Source organism: Mus caroli, unplaced genomic scaffold (assembly GCF_978045245.1).
Source record: "Mus caroli unplaced genomic scaffold, Mus_caroli_1 scaffold_1, whole genome shotgun sequence".
In the NCBI taxonomy this organism is placed as follows: domain Eukaryota; kingdom Metazoa; phylum Chordata; class Mammalia; order Rodentia; family Muridae; genus Mus; species Mus caroli.
In genome coordinates, this window is record NW_028227256.1 from 151,590,118 (window position 1) to 151,610,883 (window position 20,766).

Below are 20,766 nucleotides of genomic sequence, written 5' to 3' on the forward strand. Positions count from 1 at the left end.
GAGAAAGGAGCTTCAGTTGAGGAAATGCCTCCATGAGATCCAACTGAAAGGCATTTTCTCAATTAGTGATCAAGGGGGAAAGGCCCCTTGTGGGTGGGACCATCCCTGGGCTGGTAGTCTTGGATCTATAAGAGAGCAGGCTGAGCAAGCCAGGGGAGGCAAGCCAGTAAAGAACATCCCTCCATGGCCTCTGTATCAGCTCCTGCTCCCTGACCTGTCTGAGTTCCAGTCCTGACTTCCTTTGGTGATGAACAGCAGTATGGAAGTGTAAGCCAAATAAACCCTTTCCTCCCCAACTTGCTTCTTGGTCATGATGCTTGTGCAGGAATAGAAACCCTGACTAAGACAGGCACTATGGCCTGTTGTACAGGTTGCCCATCGATCTGAATTAAGAGCAAATGTGATTCTGTAGCTTTCCTCTCCACTCCAAACCAGGAGTGGTCGGCCATGGTTTGAATCCCCTCCAGATCTCATGGCGTGAGAATAATCCCCACTGTGCCTGTGTGGGGTGTTAGGATATAATGTTGAGGTCATGAGAGCTAGGGTTTCATAAATGGACTGAGGTCCCTGTGAAAGGGGCCTTGTGCAAATGGGCTCTTTCTGCTTCTGTTCTGCCATGCAAGGAACAGTGTTTGTATCCTATGGACAATATTGTATTTAAGATTCCACACCGGCAGCAAAGACTGGATCCCCAGATACCAAATCTGCTAGCACCTTGAGCTTGCACTTTCCAGTCTCCAAAAAGGTAGCCAATATTTTTCTGTTCTTTATAAATTAAAAACAGACTAAGACAAATCCCAATGCACTTGACCATAGTTATGTCTAGAAAAGTCACCCCTAGTTCCCCCAGAGCATTTGGAACCTTCCCACACAGTATTTTCTAAGCCTGCTTCTCTCCAGGGAACATTCTGGAGTCAGTCATTTGCTCAGATGCAGAATTGTGTCTCCTATGCCTTTCCATTTCAGGCTTCTAAATGTTGTCCCTGGGTCCATTTCAGCATCTGTAATTAGATCATTTGGGGCAGAGCCTGCGGTGGTGTATCTCATTCACTCGCCACTCTTGTCCACATTCATCTTGGGGGAAAAAATAGAAGCTAGCACTCACTGTTCATTGCAAAACTTGCCTATGCTCTGGATTTCAAAAGCATTGCAGGGCTGCATCTGTGCTGTGGTCACGCTCTCAAAGCCGCCTCCCACTTTGTGTTGCCAACTCAAAACGTATTTGTGCCTAGAAATGAGGACGATTTTGAAATTGTTCTGGACTATGTTCTACAAGGTCATTTAAAGACCCTGACTACTCCCCACCCTGCCCTCATATACACATGGTCTGTCTCTCACTTCCTAAGATTGCTTCCCAGCCCAGTGTATCAGACTCTGGTGTGGAGCTGTCTGTCATTAGGAGACTGGCAAGCAGAAGTTATCCCTAATGGTCCTAATTTTGGAATGCAGACAAAGCTCATTATATCCATAAAAATCTGCTCATTTTCTCCTACTGGTTTCCCTTGTTTTAAACAGCCCTGGAATGTTTTGATGATGCTATGAGCCAGCAGGAACCCCAGCAAGTGACTGGGGCTCCCTTGAGACCTGATGTGCCTTATCCCCTTCAGAACACCACCCCTACCCCACATGCAGTTCCTGTCTATCTCCCTCCATCATCTCAATGCTGTGTGTGAAGAAATGAAGCACAATCAGGTCAGTCATATGTCTAACGACCCCACACTAGCAGGCCACACAAGTTTGACTTCAAAGCCAAGACTTTCTACTGTCCCGTTCAATTAATTTTCTTATTTGACAGTAGGAATCAATAGGCATATGACTTTGGATAAGCCAGTTCACCTTCTCTGAGCCCAGTTCCTTCCAAATTGAAGGAGTTGGGTTCAATGGAGGCCTGAGTGTTCCACCTCTAATGTTCTCTCTATTCTCACTGCTCCAGGACTGGCTCTCTCCGGAGGAGAAGGATACATCAACATCCAGCAGCAGACCTAACATCAATCATTAGTTGAGTACCAGCTCTGCATGTGGTAGGTTATAATTTTGTTTTAATCCTTCTGACAAGATTGTGAGGGTCTGATAATTATCTTGTTTTGTAACTGAGAAACTCAAGAAGCACAGCTTGAGTCACACAGAAAATAAGAAACAATCTGGGAGGATGTGCTTCTCAAGTCCATGTCCCTGTGAACACCACGCTATGTTGGGAGGAAAGGGTAGAAGTACTGTAAGAAATGCTTATATCTAGGTATACAAAAACATACCATGCCATCTCATTAGCACAATCAATCTTCATGGTTTTATGTGTCAGTTTAAAACAAGTGGAATTAGTAACAAAAATTAAAATCTAAGAGGGAGGAGCTGGAGAGATGGCTCAGCAGTTAAGAGCACTGGATGCTCTTCCAGAGGCCCTGAGTTCAACTCTCAGCAACCACAGGGTGACTCACAGCCATCTGTAATGGGATCTGAGACCCTCTTCTGGCATGTATCACAGATGTACACGGAACATTCATTCATAAATAAATAAAATGTAAAAGGAAAGGGGGGACCAAATGAAAGCCAGACAAATCTGTGAATGTGACCGAGTGGTCAGAAGTGATCAACTGAAAAGATGGCAGATTCCTGGAGGCACAGGTAAGTAAGCCAAGCTGGTTTTGCAGAAGATCAGATGGATGTGGGCATGGATAATACTTTGGCCTTATTCCCATCCGGCCTTAACTTACAGCCTCAACCAATAATAAAAGGATGCCTGGAACTTTGTAGGGCGGTGATAAGTATCATCAAGAGAAGATGTAGTACTCTGAGCACACCAAAGAGACAGAAGAGAAGGATGATGCCATTGCCATGACTACAAGCAAGCATCATCAGTTTTCATGCTGTTCTGCTTGTCCAAAAATAGGGTGTGACCACTTCGTGAGTCAAAGCTGACAATATTCACTGGACACCGAGTCTCTGGAATTAAAAACTAGTTCCCGAGGCTGCCAGGACACACCACTCAGAATCTAAGTGGAGGAGCCATATACCTGTTTATGTAGGGACATCTGAAACCCACCTTTTTCCTGCCTCAAAAGAGATGCAGTTATTGCCTGAATTCGACTATTCTATGAGAGAATGAAGGAATGAAAACTCAAGACCAGTAAAAAGTGAAGCTAGATCAGCCACAGCAAAGAAAATCACCCAAGAGGCAGGATAGGCTTTGAAAGGTGGGAGGGACATGCAGGATGATTGACAAGCCCGCTATTGAGCAGGTGTGCTCTGAGTGAGGGTTTTGTCCAGGAATGATATCCAGTAGCACACTTGTTTAGTGACCAGTCCTGCTCCATGAAGGTGATAAAATCTTGAGTCACTTAAAACACAAAATACAGAATATGGCTACATAGAATATCATGCTTATCTGGGAAGTGGAAGCTACACATGCTATCTGAGCTACAAAGTCCTCCATTATCCCAAGCAGGGCACTCTTGGGAAGAAACTTCCAGAACTTTGCTACGTGAGTCAACAGACTCTTCCTCATTTCATTACTTAGGCTCATCTGCTGACTGATGAATTGGAAGTTGAGTCAGAGGAGAAAATCGGGGTAGAGCAGCAGTGGGATATGGGGAGGGTGACCTCAAGAATGCTAGATCATTGTTAGTCACTGGCTTGATACTATGAAGTCAAATGGAAATGAACCGAAGGACCATTCCTATCTGTTGCAGCTCTGTATGTCTTTCTGGGAGGCAGAGGAATAGAGCTTAAAGAGTGGACAGCATTAGTCAAGGTCCTGGCTCAGCCTGAGTCAGCACCTCCTGGCTTCACCCTTTGCACACTCATGTGATCTGGGGTTGTCGGGAAGGGTCCAAAGGGAGATTGTCACTTACTGACCTTTGAAAAGCTAGGATATCTGAGGGATCGTGTCTGTTCAAGCCCCCATTGGACATGGGTATGGATGTATGTGTACCCGATGGGTGTTATGAATACGCCCTGCTGATTCAGGATATGTACAAAGGCTACCTCATCCCTATCCTCCGCGTCTCGGGCCTCCTGTGTCTATTTCAAAGCTCTAGAGGTAGGCTGATCTGATTTCTGTCCATCCTGTCCCCTCCTTGTTTACTGGAACATTGGGTCACTGCAGTACATCTGGAATGTGAGCTCTGGGCAGCCCAGTGAGGCTAAGGCGGGCCCTGCAAGGCTTCTTGTCATTGCGCTGTTTTTCCTTCCCTCCCACTGCGTTTTCTTGGAAGTTCCCAGCCAGGCTCAGTGTGTATCTCCAGAGACACATTCCACAGTCCCAGCTGCTTTCAACTCAGCAAGTCTCGCCTGCCTCTCCTTTCAAAAGCCTGCACATACGCAGAAGGGGAATGAAACAAACACTGTGTGATCCCAGGAATGGGGGCAGCCAAAGTTTTTGTTATGGCTTGAGGATGTACTTTTTCACATACAGAATAATCAATCGTCTTTCCCTTCTGCAAAGGCAAAGATGAGACCAATCTCTGGATTTATGATGTGGCTGAAGAGAATGAGGTACCTTGAGTTCTGCTTAGTAGAGGTGACCTGAGGTAGCTATGTTGCCCTTTCTCCCTGATCACGGAGCTCATGTGACACTCTGCCAATCTGAACCCCAGGGACCTGCAGCAGCCCTACTTCCCCTTTCCCCTCAGCCCTCCAGATCTCTGACTTTCCCCACCCACTCCTCTTTCTATACTATAGGAAATAAATAAGGGTAGGAGAGAGAGATACTAAAATACATCAATTATTTAAAAATCATATTTAAGGTCTGGGAGATGGCTCAGTTGATAAAGTACTTGCTTATGGGATCTCATGTAGCTGAGGCTAGACCCAGACTTAATCTTCCCATTCTGGGATCCCAGGCATGTGATACCATAATCAGCTTTATGTAGCACTAGAGACTGAATCCAGGGCTTTAGGCATGCGAGGCAGACACGACCAGCTGTGCCAATACTCCAGCCGTGAGTTGTTCTTGTTACCAGATGCTACATGGATAGTGTAAGGTTGAGACAATCCTCAAGATGTGATCCTCTGAGTGCAGCATCAGCATCTCTCCCGACTTGCTGGATCCAGGACTCTTGAGGGAAAGCATAGAAATCTGAATTTTTATTGAGCCCAAAGAAGGTTCAAGAAGCCTTGAACTAGAGTCTTCCTGGAGTTGGGGTGAGGGAAGGTGGTGGGGTTTCTTTGTGCTCTCCACACATGGTCTGTCTAGTTCAGTCTGTGGCAAGAGTGAGCAAGAGCATGAGAAGGACCAGAAGTGACAGTGGCCATGTCTGACATTGCTGAGACATCTTCTCCTGCCATTCTCTGGTTAGGGCTGTAGTCTGTCTGATCTTCCCATTGTGCCTGCACCACTATAAGAGCACGCGGTGCTGATGCCTCTTCTGAAACGATCCTGACTCTGTCGTTTTGTGTCTGGTTTGCCTTAGACAAGAGGGAGAAAATGAAAATAGTATGTTTCATTCTTTTAATCTTTTTCTCTTATTGAATTAAATACACCTCCCCTTTTGAGCCCCGTGAGACTCTCAAAATGAGCTCCCAAGACCATGACAAGGGTGTAGGAGTTACTACTTGTCAGAGTCACTTTTGTGATTTCTAGTCACAGGTGGCTATTGAGCCATTGAAATGGAGATGGTTAGGGCTGAGATGGGCTGTGTGTATAAAGCATATACTACATTGCAAAGAAGTACACAAAATTGTGTAAATTGTCTCATAAGCAGTTTTACATACATTTCATACTGAACTGGCAGCTCTTTGAATATGCTGGGTTAAATAAGATATCATGAAAATTAACTTCCTACAGTATTGCGGCAGGCCAGCAGCTCACAACCTGCTTGCTCAGGGGTGGAGTTTCCTGCTCATTCGTTCTGCCACGCCCACTACTAGACCGTACGGCTTTACTGTTTAGAACCACACACATGCTCACCCTGCTACTAAACCCCGAAACTATTTGACAAAAATCGGGTCCCCTTCCCCCTTCCTTTATAACTGAGTGTCGGAACAAGTAAAATTGAGCTTTGATCAGAATGAAATTGTCTTGGCTCCGTTTCTTCTTTCGCCCAGTCTAGTTCCTCTCTTTCAGCTCGAGTTGCCATCTCAGTTAAACCATTCGTTGCGAGCTGCTGGCCGGCCGCAACACTACAGCCTTTTTTAATCTTCAAAAATGTGGCCACTGGGGAATCTAGAACTACAAATATGGCCTGTGTTGGTGACTTACACCCTATTTCCATTAGGTAGCACTGGTCTGGCCCATCTGCAGCTGTGATCAAACCCAGGGTTTAGAAAAGGCCAGTAGTCATGACAGAAGCAAATCCAAGGGACAGGTACACAGCATAATCCAGGCATTCAAGTGGGTAGCTCACAGAGGCAGGCAGCTATGGAACTAGAGTGCTAGAGATGGCTTTGTTCCCTGCCACTTGCTGGTTGAGTAATACTGAACTTCTTCCCTCCCCTCCTCTCTTCCCTCCTCTTCCTTCCCTCCTCTTGCCTTCTTTCCCCATTTTCCTCCCTTATTTTCTTTCTTGCTCCTCCCTTCCTTCCTTCCCTCCCTCCCTCCCTCCCTTCCTCCTCTATCCTCTGTTCCTTCTCTGTGCTGAGGATTGAATCCAGGCCTTGAGCACACCAAGCCACACTATGCCACAGAACTTCTGCCCCTAACTCTGTCATCTGTAAAATGAGATTATCTCAAAGGAGTTTTATCCATTAAGAAAATGATTGCAAAATATTTAATTCAGTTTTAGGCTGGTAATAACTATCCAATAAATTCCATTTATTTATTTACTTACTTATTTGAAATGAAGTCTCACTGTATAGATCTGGCTAACCTGGAACTTACTGTGTAGACCAGGCTAGCCTTGAACCCACAATGATCCACAGAGACCTCTGGAGTTCTGGGTTTACCATTGTTCACTGCACCCAGCCATTAAATCTTCTTAAATAAGAGGAGATTTTAGGGTATTGGAAAGATGGCACAGTGGTTAAAAGCATTTGCTGCTCTTGTAGAAGACCCAGTTTCTGGATTTGGTTCCCAGTGCCCACATGACAGCTTATAGCCCGCTGTAACTACAGTTCCATGGGACACAGTGCCCTCCTCTGGACTCCAAAGGCATCAGGCACACAGGATTAACACAGGTGCATGCAAAGCACTCATAGGAATAAAATAAAAGTAACAAGTCTTTGAAAAACAATGCTATAGAAAGAAGTGGTTGTTGCTATATGGTGTTAAGTGTGTGTGTGTGTGTGTGAAGTCTGCTTCTAAGAGTCTATAATATTTAGAATAGCTTTTTATCTATAAAGACTAGCTACAAAAACGGGGTGCTTGCCCCTTCTCCCCTTCTTCAGCTGTAAGCCTCTGGCTGGCTCCGAGCTTTTCCCAGTACCATGTTACTCTAGGTCCTCCTAGGGAAATCAAGGTTATATACAGTTTGGTCCTGGACAGCGACTGGGCTAGTTTGTTATGCCTACAAAACCTGACAGCTTATGTGTCATACACAGTGGACGGAGTCTGGGAGTGAAAAAGGACAGTACACTTCCTGAGTGGTGAAACGGTCTGTTACTGTCGCTACTGGAGTGGGGCGTAAGGCTTTGGTCTGGGCTGAGATGCCCTACTGAGCTTTGAAGAGGAGATCTAGTGGTTCCATCTAAGTGACAGCTGGTAATATGTTTTATATATATATATATGTATATTTGTTGTTGGTTTTTCCAGATAAAGTATCTCTGTGTAGCCCTAGCTATCCTGGAGCTCAGTCTGTAGACCAGGCTGGCCTCAGACTCACAGAGATCTGCCTGCCTCTGCCTCCCTCCCGAGTGCTGGGATTAAAGGTGTGTGCCACCATGCCAGGCTGAGTGTCAAGGATTAAAGGCGTGTACCACCATCTCCTGGAGATGTTAAATTTTTATTCTTCTTCAGAGAAGGCAGGCCACTCACTAAATTCATAAGAAAACAGGATAAATGAGAAAATGGAAGCTGTCCCAAACTGACAGGAAAAGGTTGCACCTGGCTCTCTTATGAAAGATGCTGAGTGTGGGTGTCCTAATAGCTTCTCTCTAGGTATGAGTTCTCCAAGCTCCTAGAGCTGACACTGGGATGAAACCCTTAACAGTTTATTCAGTAACAACAGCAGCAGTAGCAACAGTAGCAAATCCTCAGCTTGCTTCCATGGATACTGGTCAAAACAGCTACAATGCATAAACAGAGACTGCACACAGGTTATCCCCTTCCAGGTATGTGCTCTGGGCTGTTTCTAACCTTGAGAAAAGAAGCAAAGGGTGGAAATACTGTACTTGGCTGAGGAAGGGATTAAAGAGTCTTCCCTGTCTTTCTGAGTGGTGTTCTCCATCATCATCAGGGCCTCATTGTCCTCCACATCACAACAGGTGCCTTTTGTTCCCCTCTTCCTGCATGCCAGAGCCTTTGCTCACCTTGGTTGATCTCACCTGCTTCTCCTGACAGCCTCCAGGGAAGAACTATTATTAAACTATGTCTACAGATGAGGAAGCTGAAGCTCACAGACATCACATAACTTGCTAAGAAGTCATGCCCCTGCTGATGCCCCGTACTGGAATGGAGACTGCCTTTTGTGAACCAAGAAGGGATCCCTGGACAGGAAACTCTTGACCTCATGTCAACTCCAAAGACTCCTTTATAAGAAATATTTCATAATATAAGCTGAAGTTCATAAATTAGGTAACTCCTGAAATCACAGTGTTAGAAAAATAATATTAAAGAAAAAGAAAAATAATATTTTGCAATGAAGAAGCATGGAATGCATATATTTTTTTTTAATTAGGAATGTGTGTTTTATAAGTAAACACTCAAGCACGGGAGATTGTTGAGTAGTCTCACATACATCCAGAATTATCAATAAAGGGCTAAGGCATGGCTGAGTGGGTCCAGCACTTGCCAGGCAACCATGAGGATGTAATGAGGATATAATTTACATCCTCAGAATCCATGTAAAAGCTAGGACCATGGCTCATATCCACAGTCCCAGTGTTCCTATGGTAAGATGGGCAGCGAAGGCAGGAGAATCTTCAGATGCTCTCAGGCCGGCTAGCCTGCCATCATAGTGGGGAGCAACAAAGGAGAGACCCTGCCTCACACCCATTGGAAAGTGAAGACCACCACCTGTTGCTGTCCTTTGACCTTCAGGTACTGTCAGAGCTACGCTTCCTATACTCACACACATTCATGAATATGCACATACGTGTCACATACACACATACACAATCAATAAAAGTCATATTTGCCAGTGTAATTTACTCAAATACTGCACAGGGTACTAATATCAGTAATTGGGCTATCTGAACAGGTGAACCATTCCAAACAGAGTAAAACACAATTTATAGCATATATTATTTATAGCCTACGAAAATTTAGTACATACCAACCGAATCAAGCAGCATGCTTTAGGTTTATGGGAAAGGTGGAGTCCTAACTCAAATGTGTTAATATCCAAGTGTATTACTATCCAGTGAGACATTCAAAAGGCAAAATGCATTTTCACTGTGAGGGAATTGACCAGGCATGAGACAGCATCAAATCTACACCTACCCCACACCCCGTCACAAGATTGCAAGCGACTCCTCCGGATCAGTGACTGAACAGCATGGATACTTTGTCCTTCAACAAAGTCCCTTAACTCAGTCTTAGGACAGAGTTTCTCATTCTTAGCCCCACACTGCAATAATGTGAGGGACCTTGTCTTTAATGCTGATTTAATGCCATCTATGGAGATTCTGGTGTAACAGGCCTATTATCAAAGTTTCAAGCCCTTTCTTAGCTGAGTTCATTTCTTAGCCTTAGTTGAATCAGAATGCCAGACTATTGGCTTGGCAAACCTTTGTTCTGTCCTGTGGAGCTGGTCCTTGGTCAGAAAGAGTCCAAGACTCCTGAACCTGAGGAAGACCATCTTTAACTATAAGGCACTGAAGGGACTGTGTGACTCCAGGATCTGACAAGTCAAGACCCCATTTTGAAGTGAGTTAAAAATTAGCTCTTCAAGACCCCATTTTGAAATGAGTTAAAGATTAACAAGTTAAAGAATGTTAGTTTACTTCCAAGTGTAAAAGGAACAGAAGAATAGAGTTTAACTAAAGAAAAATCCCAATCAACCAGGGACTGACTAGCTAGGGAAACCTACTCATTTCTTCCCAGGCCAGGCTTGGACTTTAGCCCTGCTGGAGCTACTCTTTATGGTCTGAAGGGAATGTCCAATCCTTAAATCCTTAAATAGAAGGTATATCTTATTTCCAGTGCCAACTGCAAATGGATAAGGTATGGCTGTCTGCAGAGGGACTCGAGGCCTAGGCCAGGGCAATTGAAGTATGCTCAGGTAGGTTCGTCAATGCCACCTAATATGGGAGGTATTGAAGAACCCCCCTTTCCTCCCTGAGACTCTACACTTTATCATAGGAGAGGAAGCACATTTCTCAAGAATAAATAGCACATGAATTGCCTGATCCTCATCAGCTTCTCGAGTCACTTTAAACATTGTTTATAAATTTTTAAATTCAGTATTAGAGATTGACTCTAGGGCCTTGCACACATGCTTTCCTGCACTCTGCCTCTGAGTTATACCCTCAGCCCCAGCTTTAATCGTCCTCTTCTTCCTCTCCCCCCTCCCTCCCTCTTCCCCCTTCTTCCTCTTCTTTTTCATCTTCCTCCTCTCTTCCTCTCCTTCCTCTTCCTCCTCTTCTTCTTCCTCTTCATTCTCCTCCCCCTCCTCCTCATCATCATTTCTATCTGCTGAGGCCCAGTTAGATGGCATACACTTTATAGAAATTTACTTCATAATCTTTATAACACTTTTGTTAGATTGCTTTTTATCAAATTTGTGTGAGGTTGTAAAGAAGTGGTCCTCAAATTTGGGTCTGCATGACTGGTCCAGCCAGATATAGAATCCCAGCACTCAGGAAGCAGAGTCAGGAGGTTGTCTGTGAGTTTGAAGCCAGCCTGAACTAGAGTGAGCTCCAAGCTAGCCAGGGTTATACAGGGAGACCCTGTCTCCAACAAAAACTGTCCTACTACAATAGTTTCACGTGAATACAGTTGAAGACACTCCTCAAAGCACTAATATTCTTTATCCAGTGCCCACATCCTTGGCTTCTTTGTAAACAGTGTCTCAGCACTTCTGTGTAGTTTCCAGATATCAGATTTTATCTATGAATTTCATCAAAGACATCTTGATTAAAATTTTTCTATGTATTGTCTTCTCCTCCTCCTCCTTCTCCTCCTCACCCCTCTCATTCTCTCCCTCCCCCTCCTTTTCCTCTTTATAGACAGGATCTTATTTAACCCAGGCTGATCATCAACTTGTCTTATAGTCAGTGCTAGCCTTGCCCTCCTGATCCTCCTGCCTCTACCTCCTGAGTGCTGGGATTGCAGCCATGCTCCTACTACCAATGAACTTAAGATGGTTATATTCTTGCATCAGCTCACTATAATAGTGAATTCAATTAGGTGCCATAGACTGATACCTAGCAAGGAGCTGACCTGTGGTGGGAAGTAAATATTTAGAATCAATTAGCCAATGTTATTTTAAGTAGAGTAGCTTTAATTTTTGTTCAAATGTTTGGTTTCTTTTGAGGTGGGGGTCTCTTTATAGTTTAGGTTGGACTATAACTTTCTATGTTTTCAACCTTTCCCCTCTCCTGCTTCAGCCTAGTGAGTGATGGAATTACAAGTGTTAACCGCCCTGACTGGCTAGGGTTTAATTTTGATGAAGTTTCTTTTATGGTTATATCTTTTCAGCATGGAATCTAAGAAATAGTGGCCTAGCCCAAGGTCAGAAAGATGTCCTCCTATGGTCTCTTCTTGAAGTTCTACAATGATAGCGTTTACTTTTAAGTCCACTATTCATTTCGTTGTCTTTCTTTTAAAGTCGGGGTTATTTCTTTTTATTATTTTAAGTTACGTGTTTGGAGGGGTGGAAGGATTCGCCCAAGTTCAGGTGCCTGTGGAGGCCAGAAGATCGTGTCAATGAGCCACCTGACATGGGGTCTAGGAACCAAAGCAATAAGTGCTCATAACTACTGTGCCATATCTCCAGCCCCAGCACGAAGATTCTCAAAGCATCATCATATGCTCTGCAGACTCATGTGAAAGTGTAAGTTTAGAATGATGTCTTCTCTCTTGAAACATGGCCTTTAAAGTTGTTTTCCAGCAAAATCTGCTACATTACCATCTTTATCAGTTAACTCATTCTCTTGCCCTCCCTCCTCTCCCCAATTTCCCAATTCTACTTCCTCTAAGCTAAAAACAAAACAAAACAAAACAAAAACAAAACTAAAACAAACCAACCAACCAAAGAAACAAGAACATCCCAAACCACCCTGGCTAAAATGTCTTTGTTTCTGAGTAACTCTGTCCAGAAAATAGGGTATTGCTCAACACTTTCCACTCCCTACAGCCTCACCAGATAACAGCCCGTGATCACCATTCTCAAATGCAGTGCCTACATTGTTTACAAAATAATCTTCAACCTAGGACTCAAGGAACAGACCACCAAGAGGAAGGCGAGGCCTGCGTTGGATGCTGTAATTACAGAGGCCAAGGCTATCTGGGATAAAGCCTAGCTGCTCTAACTTCACACTGAGCTAGCTCCCTGTGAGCAGGACACTGGGCGTAGGAAGTTGGAGGAGAGGGATGTTGTCAAAGGATCCTGTTCTCTGAATCTTTACAGCTCCAAAAGATTTGATTTCAGAGCTGAAATTGAAAAGAACTTTCGGTATGCTCACAAGTCTAATTGCAAGTTTTATGGCGTATTCCTACCCCCTTTGACATTCTGGGAAGGATGAAAACAAGCAGAAAATGGACTTTGTTCAATCTTGATTAGATATGTAGAAGAACGTTTGCTTCTCACAGTTAGGCTCCTGTCCTTTACTGTTTGGGTCACATATTCTGGCTTACAATTGTCTGGGCAGGAAAGTCTTCCCTCCTGCATCCTGCCTGTTCTTCCTCAACCCAGTCTTTTCTGTAAAGCCAATCTACCCAGACATTTTCTATGCTTTAAAACACTGACATATTAACACAGGTATACACACACAGACACACACACACAGACACACACATACACAGAGAGAGAGAGACAGACAGACAGACAGACAGACAGACAGACAGAGACAGAGAGACACAGAGAAAGAGATGATGAGGAGGGAGGGAGGGAGGATGATGCAGGAGGGGAAGAGAGAAGAAGAGGGGGAAGGGAGGGAGAGAGGGAGAACAACCCAAAAGCCAGCAGCTAGGAGAGATGCTGGAGCACACAAGAACCCTTAGCTGGTTTCCACCCTAGTACAGATTTTACCACAACAGCTTATTACAGTGCAATGAGATGCACATCCTACACAAAGAGAATGTGCAAGAAAGCTGGGCACTTATCATAGCTTGCCTGCTACAATTCGAAGTATATAGAGAGAGGAGATTTCAAGGAGGAAGAAATAGTTTCCATTGAGTTTTGAGATAATCAAAACTTGATATAGGATATCGGTGGGGTGGTCTCAGAAATTCACAAGGCACGAGAGAGTTTGGGAACTCCGGAGAATAATAGATGGTCCCATGGACCAGAGCCCACTCTGGGCTAGTTAGTAGTTAGTTAGGTGTTCCTCGTAGCTGATTTTATCTAGTTCTGCTCAGAGTGGAAGCTGTTACAATGATGGTTAAGGAAGGTGTGTCCATACGGTGGGTGAGTGTACAAGTGTTCTGATTTTCCAGGTGAGACAACTTCTTGGTGCATTCAAGCAAAGTCATTCAGATAGGTAGCCCCCTGCTCCAGATACTGTTTCACTGTTTCAAAAGCAGACACAAAGACATCCCTGCTTATTCTTAACCAGGTGCTGGCTACTTTCATGTCTACTTGACACAAACTATAGTCATCTGAGATGAGGGACTCTCAACTGAGAAAATTAATAAGGTTGGGCTGTAGGCAAGCCCAATCTTATGAGCATTTTCTTAGTGATTGACAGGTGAGGCGCCATCCCTGGGCTGGTGGTCCTGGGTTCTATAAGAAAACAGGATGAGCAAGCCACGAGGAACAAACCAGTAAATAATACTTATCTATGGCCTCTGCATCAGCTCCTACCTTCAGGTTCCTGCCCTGTTTGAGTTCCTGCCCTGATTTCCTTAAATGATGAACAGTGATTTGGAAATGTAAGCCAAATAAACCCTTTCCTCCCAAGTTGTCTTTGGTCATGGGGCTTTATCATAGCAACAGTAACCCTAGCTAGGACACAGTGTATCAAAGAGATGTAACTAAGATGCTTTCCAGTTGAGTTTTAGCAATGTTGTCCTTTATGCCAGGCCAGACTTCTAGTGATAAGCCTAAAACTGGCTCCCTAGAGGGCTACTCTAAAGCTGTGCTCCAAACAGAATGTAATGAAGAAGTAGCAAGAAATTTAGCAAACATTTGAAAACCAAAGTGGGTAGTTTGAGCTTGCTTCTGTGGGCAGAGTCTAAGAGACTCTATTCCCAATGGGCTCCATACAGTAGACTGATCCACACAGATAAAGATTTGACTGTTCTGCCTTACTTTTAAGGCAGACACCAGTCTTCCCAAATGAGTACTATGTGCTCTAGGAGCAGCAGAAACCCCACCTAACATTGTGTTTCTCTACCCATGCTCCAGCGTATAGAAAGTTATCAAAAACATGTCAGTTAGTAGCTTTGGATGGTCGACCAAGGGAGAGATGCAGGCCTTTAGAAAGAGACTTTATAAAAACCTTACAAAAATCAGACCTCTAAGGAGCAGACAGATTGGAGTTTTCATTTTTAATACAGAGCCTGACATTCATTGCTTATAGCAAATGGCTATTTATCTTGATTTTCCTTTTTCTTCCACTAGAAGGCAGCATCATTCCTGTTGCGCTCAAGGACAGGAGTCCTTTAAATAAATGCATAGTACACACCTAAGTATACATCCCTATAAAGTGAACACGAATCTTAGCCTCTGACCTTAATTGAATAGGACTATGTTGCCTGATGTCATTTGGCCTAAGGCTCAAGGCAGGAGGTTCTGGAACACAGGACTCTAACCTCTTGTTAACCCCCAAGGAATTGCTCCATGAGCCCATGAGAACAGTCAAAGCATCTTCAAGGAAGATGGACTTCCCAAGCAGCAAAGAGGCATTCAACGATTATAAAACTCTACAGTAGAGAAAGCGTGTGCAGAGGGTGGTGTGCTGTGTTTTCCGTTGAGTTTTATGTAACGTTGGGTCCCCAGGGAGTTTCTGCAAACAGTGCAGGGTGTGCTGGCTCTCTTGTTGCAGCTTGTTTTTGCACTTCAGGCTCCTTTCAGCACCTTGATTCTTGTGCTTATGTTCATAGCTTAAAGACTCAGGATGACAGAAAAGCAATGTCCCAAAGGACTTGTCAAAGCACACCCTAGGTATGCTTTTTTTAAATGATTTTTTAAAAGATTTATTTATTTATTATATGTAAGTACACTGTAGCTGTCTTCAAACACTCCAGAAGAGGGAGTCAGATCTCGTTACAGATGGTTGTGAGCCACCATGTGGTTGCTGGGATTTGAACTCCGGACCTTTGGAAGAGCAGTCAGGTGCTCTTACCCACTGAGCCATCTCTCCAGCCCGGTATGCTTTTTTTTAAGGCCCAGATTTTATACATCTGCTAGGTTAATCTGATCTTTGCCAATTTGCATGTTTTACATTGTCCGGGCATCTGAGGTTGTCCTGGGAAGTAGTTGTCCATTCAACAGAACTTCCAAGAGCTTGTTACATCAGAGAAGTTCAGGTTATGGATGAGTCATAAGAGGAACAGCCTAAACCAAGGATATGGGCAGCCTCACTCAGAGACACAGCTCCTGTCAAAACGAAGCTTGGCTTCCTATTTTCTTTGATAGGTGACTAGTGTCACGTGGAAGATTAGACAAGACTACGTGTGTGTTGGGGGCAAAGAGGCGCAGAGATGGAGCAACGACTTAGGAGGAAATCTATCTCCTTCCTCCTTCGCTAGCTTTATTGCAGTATCTGACGTATGTGAGACATCTGCAACTGAACCCACAGTCTCCAAGGTAGGTCTGTATTCTAGAATGGATCATTTTCTAGCATACTGTGTGACACTGCTGCTCAGTGGCACTTCAGGACGAGGTGAGCTGCATGACCTGTTCCCAGGGCATAAACAAAGTTTTATTTACATTATTCTGTGTCTACAAAAGTACTCTATATAAGTGATTTATTTTAGATCTTAGATCTCTTAATTCAGATCACCTTGTGATTTGAGTCTGTAATGTCCACTGTGGACTCTAGTGTTTCGACATTTGGTGCTGTGATTAGGATCCACAGGAGGCTATGGGGATCTTTGACAACTGTGGCCTCACCATCAGAGGTAAGTATATTCTCGGGGTGTGGGGGTGACACAGGTATATCTCCTTCTGGTTCCAACTGAGCTCTTTGCTTCCTGGTGAGCCCCTTTCTGTCAGTGTGGACTGAGTCACTCCCACACCTTTCTACTACAATGGCTGTTCCTTTGGAGACACTCCTCTCTTGAGCTGTTCCTGTTAGGCATTTTGTCACAGGCACAAGGACAATAACTAATACATACTTCACTTCACAGAAATGCATGTAATGGTCTGAACCTTTGGAAGAATTGTGTCAATAGACTCGTGCCACACAGTGTCGCCACACACCTTAAGTTTGTAAATAACACAACTTCTATGAAGCAAAACAGAGCAAAGTAAAACAAAATTTGGTGTTGTATCGACTGAAGATGGCTTCAAAGCCAACAAGGGCTGGAATTGTGGTGGAATGTGCTTTAACAATCCAGTCTCCAAAAAAAAAAGTGAAAAATAGCTTGACTGTTCTGGGGACAAGTATCTGCCCTCTGATTGGATTAGATTTCAGACAAAGCCTGGGTGTTTATTTTTTAATTTTTTATTGGTTCTTTGTGAATTTCACACCCTGCACATAATCCCATTTATTTCCCTCTCCCCTAATACCCACCCTTCACCCTTGTAAGCTCTCCATCCCAACAGAAAAAAAAAATCTCATTGTGGAATCCAGCTGAGGGTCAGCACTACTATGCTGCCCAGGTCAGGCACAGAATGCTCTCCTGAGTGCTGCAGCGGGTGAGGGCAGGGCCAGCTCTCCCACTCTGATGACCTTGGGGCCAGCTCTCCTGCCTGCCATTTGTGGCAAGGGCAAAAGGGAGGAGAGGGGTTCTCTTCTTCACCAAAGCCACCACATAACAGACGAGAGGCAGAGCCAGCTCTCCCACACTCATGCTCTCAGGGCCTGATCACTGGAAACCCTCTTATCCAGGGCCAGCCCTATGGTGCTGCCCAGGCGACATGCAGGGCCTGCTCTCCAGAGTGTTACAGCTGGTGAGGGGCAGAAACAGCTCTCATGACCCCAGGGCCAGGTCGAGGGGTGATGAGGGGTAGGGTAGGAGAAGGAGGCATGTCTCTTATCCACATCACTGCTTGGGAGACAAGGGGTAGGACCATGTCTCTCATCATGTTATCCTCAGGGACTGGTTCACTTGCAACTCTGAAAATGTTCAGGCTGCTCTCCCCAGCACAGCAGCTGGCAAGGTACAGGGGTCAGCTCTCCTGCTCTCCTGCCCCCAAGGCAAGCTCTCCCATGATTCCCAGGTGAGGGGTGGGGCCAGTTCTGCGAAGCCCTCAGACATCAACATGTCTCTGAGTGGCAACCCAGATCAGGGACTTCTGCCTGGTCTTTGGTGGTAACAGATCCTCCCACCTACTGCAGAGCCTTGGACCCAGACGTGGCCCTTAGTAACAGCACAGGCCAGGGCCCCACCGTGGCCCCAGATGGCATCACTGGCTACTCACATCAAGCTGTTCCTCACTACCCTCAGGTCTCTAGTTCTGCCTCTCCATCTTCTGCTTCTCTTTCTCTTCTATCTCTCCACATCTTACTTCTCTAAATGGCCTGGGGATCTTTGAGTGCCTGGGGTCATCTTGGGCACAGTGTGCCTGTTCCAGGCCTAGGCAATGCCATCCCTACTGGTGGCTGTCTCAGGCTAGCTCCTTATCTGAGCCTCCCCACCCCCACCCCCCCCACCCCCCGGCATGGACTGGCAGTTGTCTCAGATTCCCCCTTTTCAGGGAATGTTAGGCTGCTAATCATTCATATATTCATTGCTCAGAACACTAAGCATAGACATGGCCCCTCTCCTCTCCGCCAGCTACTGACATACTGATGTAGCAGCCACACCTGCAATGCTAGGTGGGTTTTTTGTTTTTTTGTTTTTGTTTATTTAAAGACCTCTAATCAAATTAGATAGATATGATTCTCATTTATTCAGTTATGTATTAAGGGCTGTTAAGTAATTCCTCCTGAAAATAAATGAAGAGACTTTTCCCAGACTCCAGATTTGGATAGCGAGACACAGTCTCTTGCGATGCAAAGACGGCAGCATCATTTTATTCAAACCTTTATTCTTCTGTTCAGAATAATTTGGAGAGCTTTCCCCCACACCAAGCACAATTCTGAACACTGGGGTAATGTGTGACTGTCATAAGCGACCAAGTAGGACAGATGTGAGTCTCTGTGTGAAGTGTGCCTGCTGGGCCTGAGACCTAACACAAGGCTCAGCTTTCCAGGACTTCTCCCTTTCCAAGGGCACAGCCCCTCAGCTTATGGAAGCCCAGCCATTCATGTGTTCAGTGTTTGTTCACATTCCAAGACTTTTAGGAACAAGCTGTCCATGCTTCTCTGGCTCCAATCTCTGTGTCCTAATGCCACTGTTTAGAGTACAAACTCAGAGCCTATTTTATAGAACTGAACAGGATTCGGGTTCTCAAATTGCCCAAGATGTCGGCCCCGCCCACTTTCTTTCCATTAGAAAGCAAGAGGGGTGTGGAGGAACAATTCACTAAGGGTCCCTGGGATGATGCCCCACCCACTAAGTCACCATTTCCCTACAGCACACAAGGAGGGGTGGAGGAGAGCCGGAAAGGGGAGACTGGTTCTTTCCAGAATGATTCTTCAGACCCAGCTCAAGAGAACCATTCTCCCCACCCAATGGTGAAGCAGCTCTCAGAGGCAGACCAGGGCTAGGGCCACCTGCTGACATAATGAATGGCCCACACCAGGAAGTGGAATTTGGCAACAAGCAGGAAGTCGGTGAAGGTAGGTGGTAACTATCAGAGCTCAACTCTGTGAATAGGCTCTACCCCATCCCAGCGTGTGACACTTTGGGTAGTGTGTGCTCTAGTCTGCATACGGACTAAGAGAATAGATGAGGAAATGAGCATTTGAGTGCTTGCTTCCTCCACCCATAACTTTTCAAAGCATCCATTCAAGTTCCCTCTACAAAGCAAGAATTGGGTTTTAGTGGGGCTCCTTTGGTCTGGAAATATTATGTTAATCACAAAGACCCGGATGCTTTTAGGTTGAAAGGGTATAGGTGGAAAAGAAGAGTACAGAGGACATCTTTCCAAAGCCTGTTCAAAAGAACTAGAGCCCCGCCCGCCTCCCTGCATGGCTAGTCTTGAGCTTTGTTGCCATCCTGCCAAAATCAGGGGTCAGCATTATATGATAAAGGCTTAATGGCTTCTGAGTCCAACCACCCTGGGTTCTGTGACAATGGGAAAGTCACCTCAGCATCCTGCTCTTTGACTTGCTACATACACACAGATTGGAGATTGAGATGGGAATTGTACCCTCCCAAAGGGTTACTGGGATGGTTAATTTATATCCTGGTACCTAGGAAGTGCGGGATAAACAAGTTCTAGCTCTGTGAACAACAGCTCAAGGCGTAGCACATAACACTCCTTAGATGTTTCTGATCAACAGAAATGGGGTTGAGCTTAGAGAAAGTAGAACAAACGAGACAGCGTGTAAACTCTTTCTGGGCCTATGACTTTCCCATTGTCACAGAAGCCAGGGCTGTAGGACTCAGAAGCCATTAAGCCTTTACTATATGATGCTGAGCCCCATTTTGGCAGGATGAAGAGAAGCTCAAGACTAGCCATGTACTTCATTCAGCGCAATCCTTTTCTTGGCCTAGTCATTTATCCACATGAAAGCAATGCTGGCTTCTTCACAGTGTGGAGAATGGGCATGCAATTGAAGATGGCCCAAGTTGGTGGAAGCCCCTGCAATGATGGTTTCCAAGGGACTTATTCCTGGCCAAATGTCATAAAGAGCTCTGGGACTGTTGATGTGTGGCTAATTCCCCACCCCCCAGCTTTATTAAGCAATAATTGATAAAAGCTTATATGCTCATGATATACGGTGTGAGATATATCTGATTAAATCAAGTTATATGACACATGCACTTGATATTTCATTGTGGAGAGAACACTGAGATAGCAGTTCTCAAGTATCCAGCACTCACCATGCTGCATAAGAGATATCTAGAACTTAATCATTATGCTGATCTGAAACTGTGTGATCAGGCTGGCGGGATGGCTCAGCGGGTAAGAGCACTGACTGTTCTTCTGAAGGTCCTGAGTTCAAATCCCAGCAACCAGATGGTGGCTCACAACCATCCATAATGAGATCTGATGCCCTCTTCTGGTGTGTCTGAAGACACCTAGTGTACTTATGTATAATAACAAATAAATTTAAAAAAAAAAGAAAAAGAAAGAAAGTTTGTGATCCTTGGCCAACATCCATTCCCCAATACCTCGTAACCTCCTCTCTCTTCCCCACTTCTGTGAGCTCAGAGCTCAGTATTTTGAATTTTGTGTATTAGTGAAGTCATATGATGATTGTCTCCATGCTTGGTCTCTTTCACTTAGCACAATAACATTGATGACATTTCAAATTATAAAATCGTACTCTTTTTTTCCTGCTAAATGGCAC

At 44.8% G+C, this 20,766-nt stretch overlaps 1 pseudogene; it reads right to left on the reverse strand.

The window, feature by feature from the left end:
- Positions 1–18,061: 18,061 nt before the first annotated feature.
- LOC115032494 (small nucleolar RNA SNORA17) lies at positions 18,062–18,185 on the reverse strand (annotated as a pseudogene).
- Positions 18,186–20,766: the final 2,581 nt, after the last annotated feature.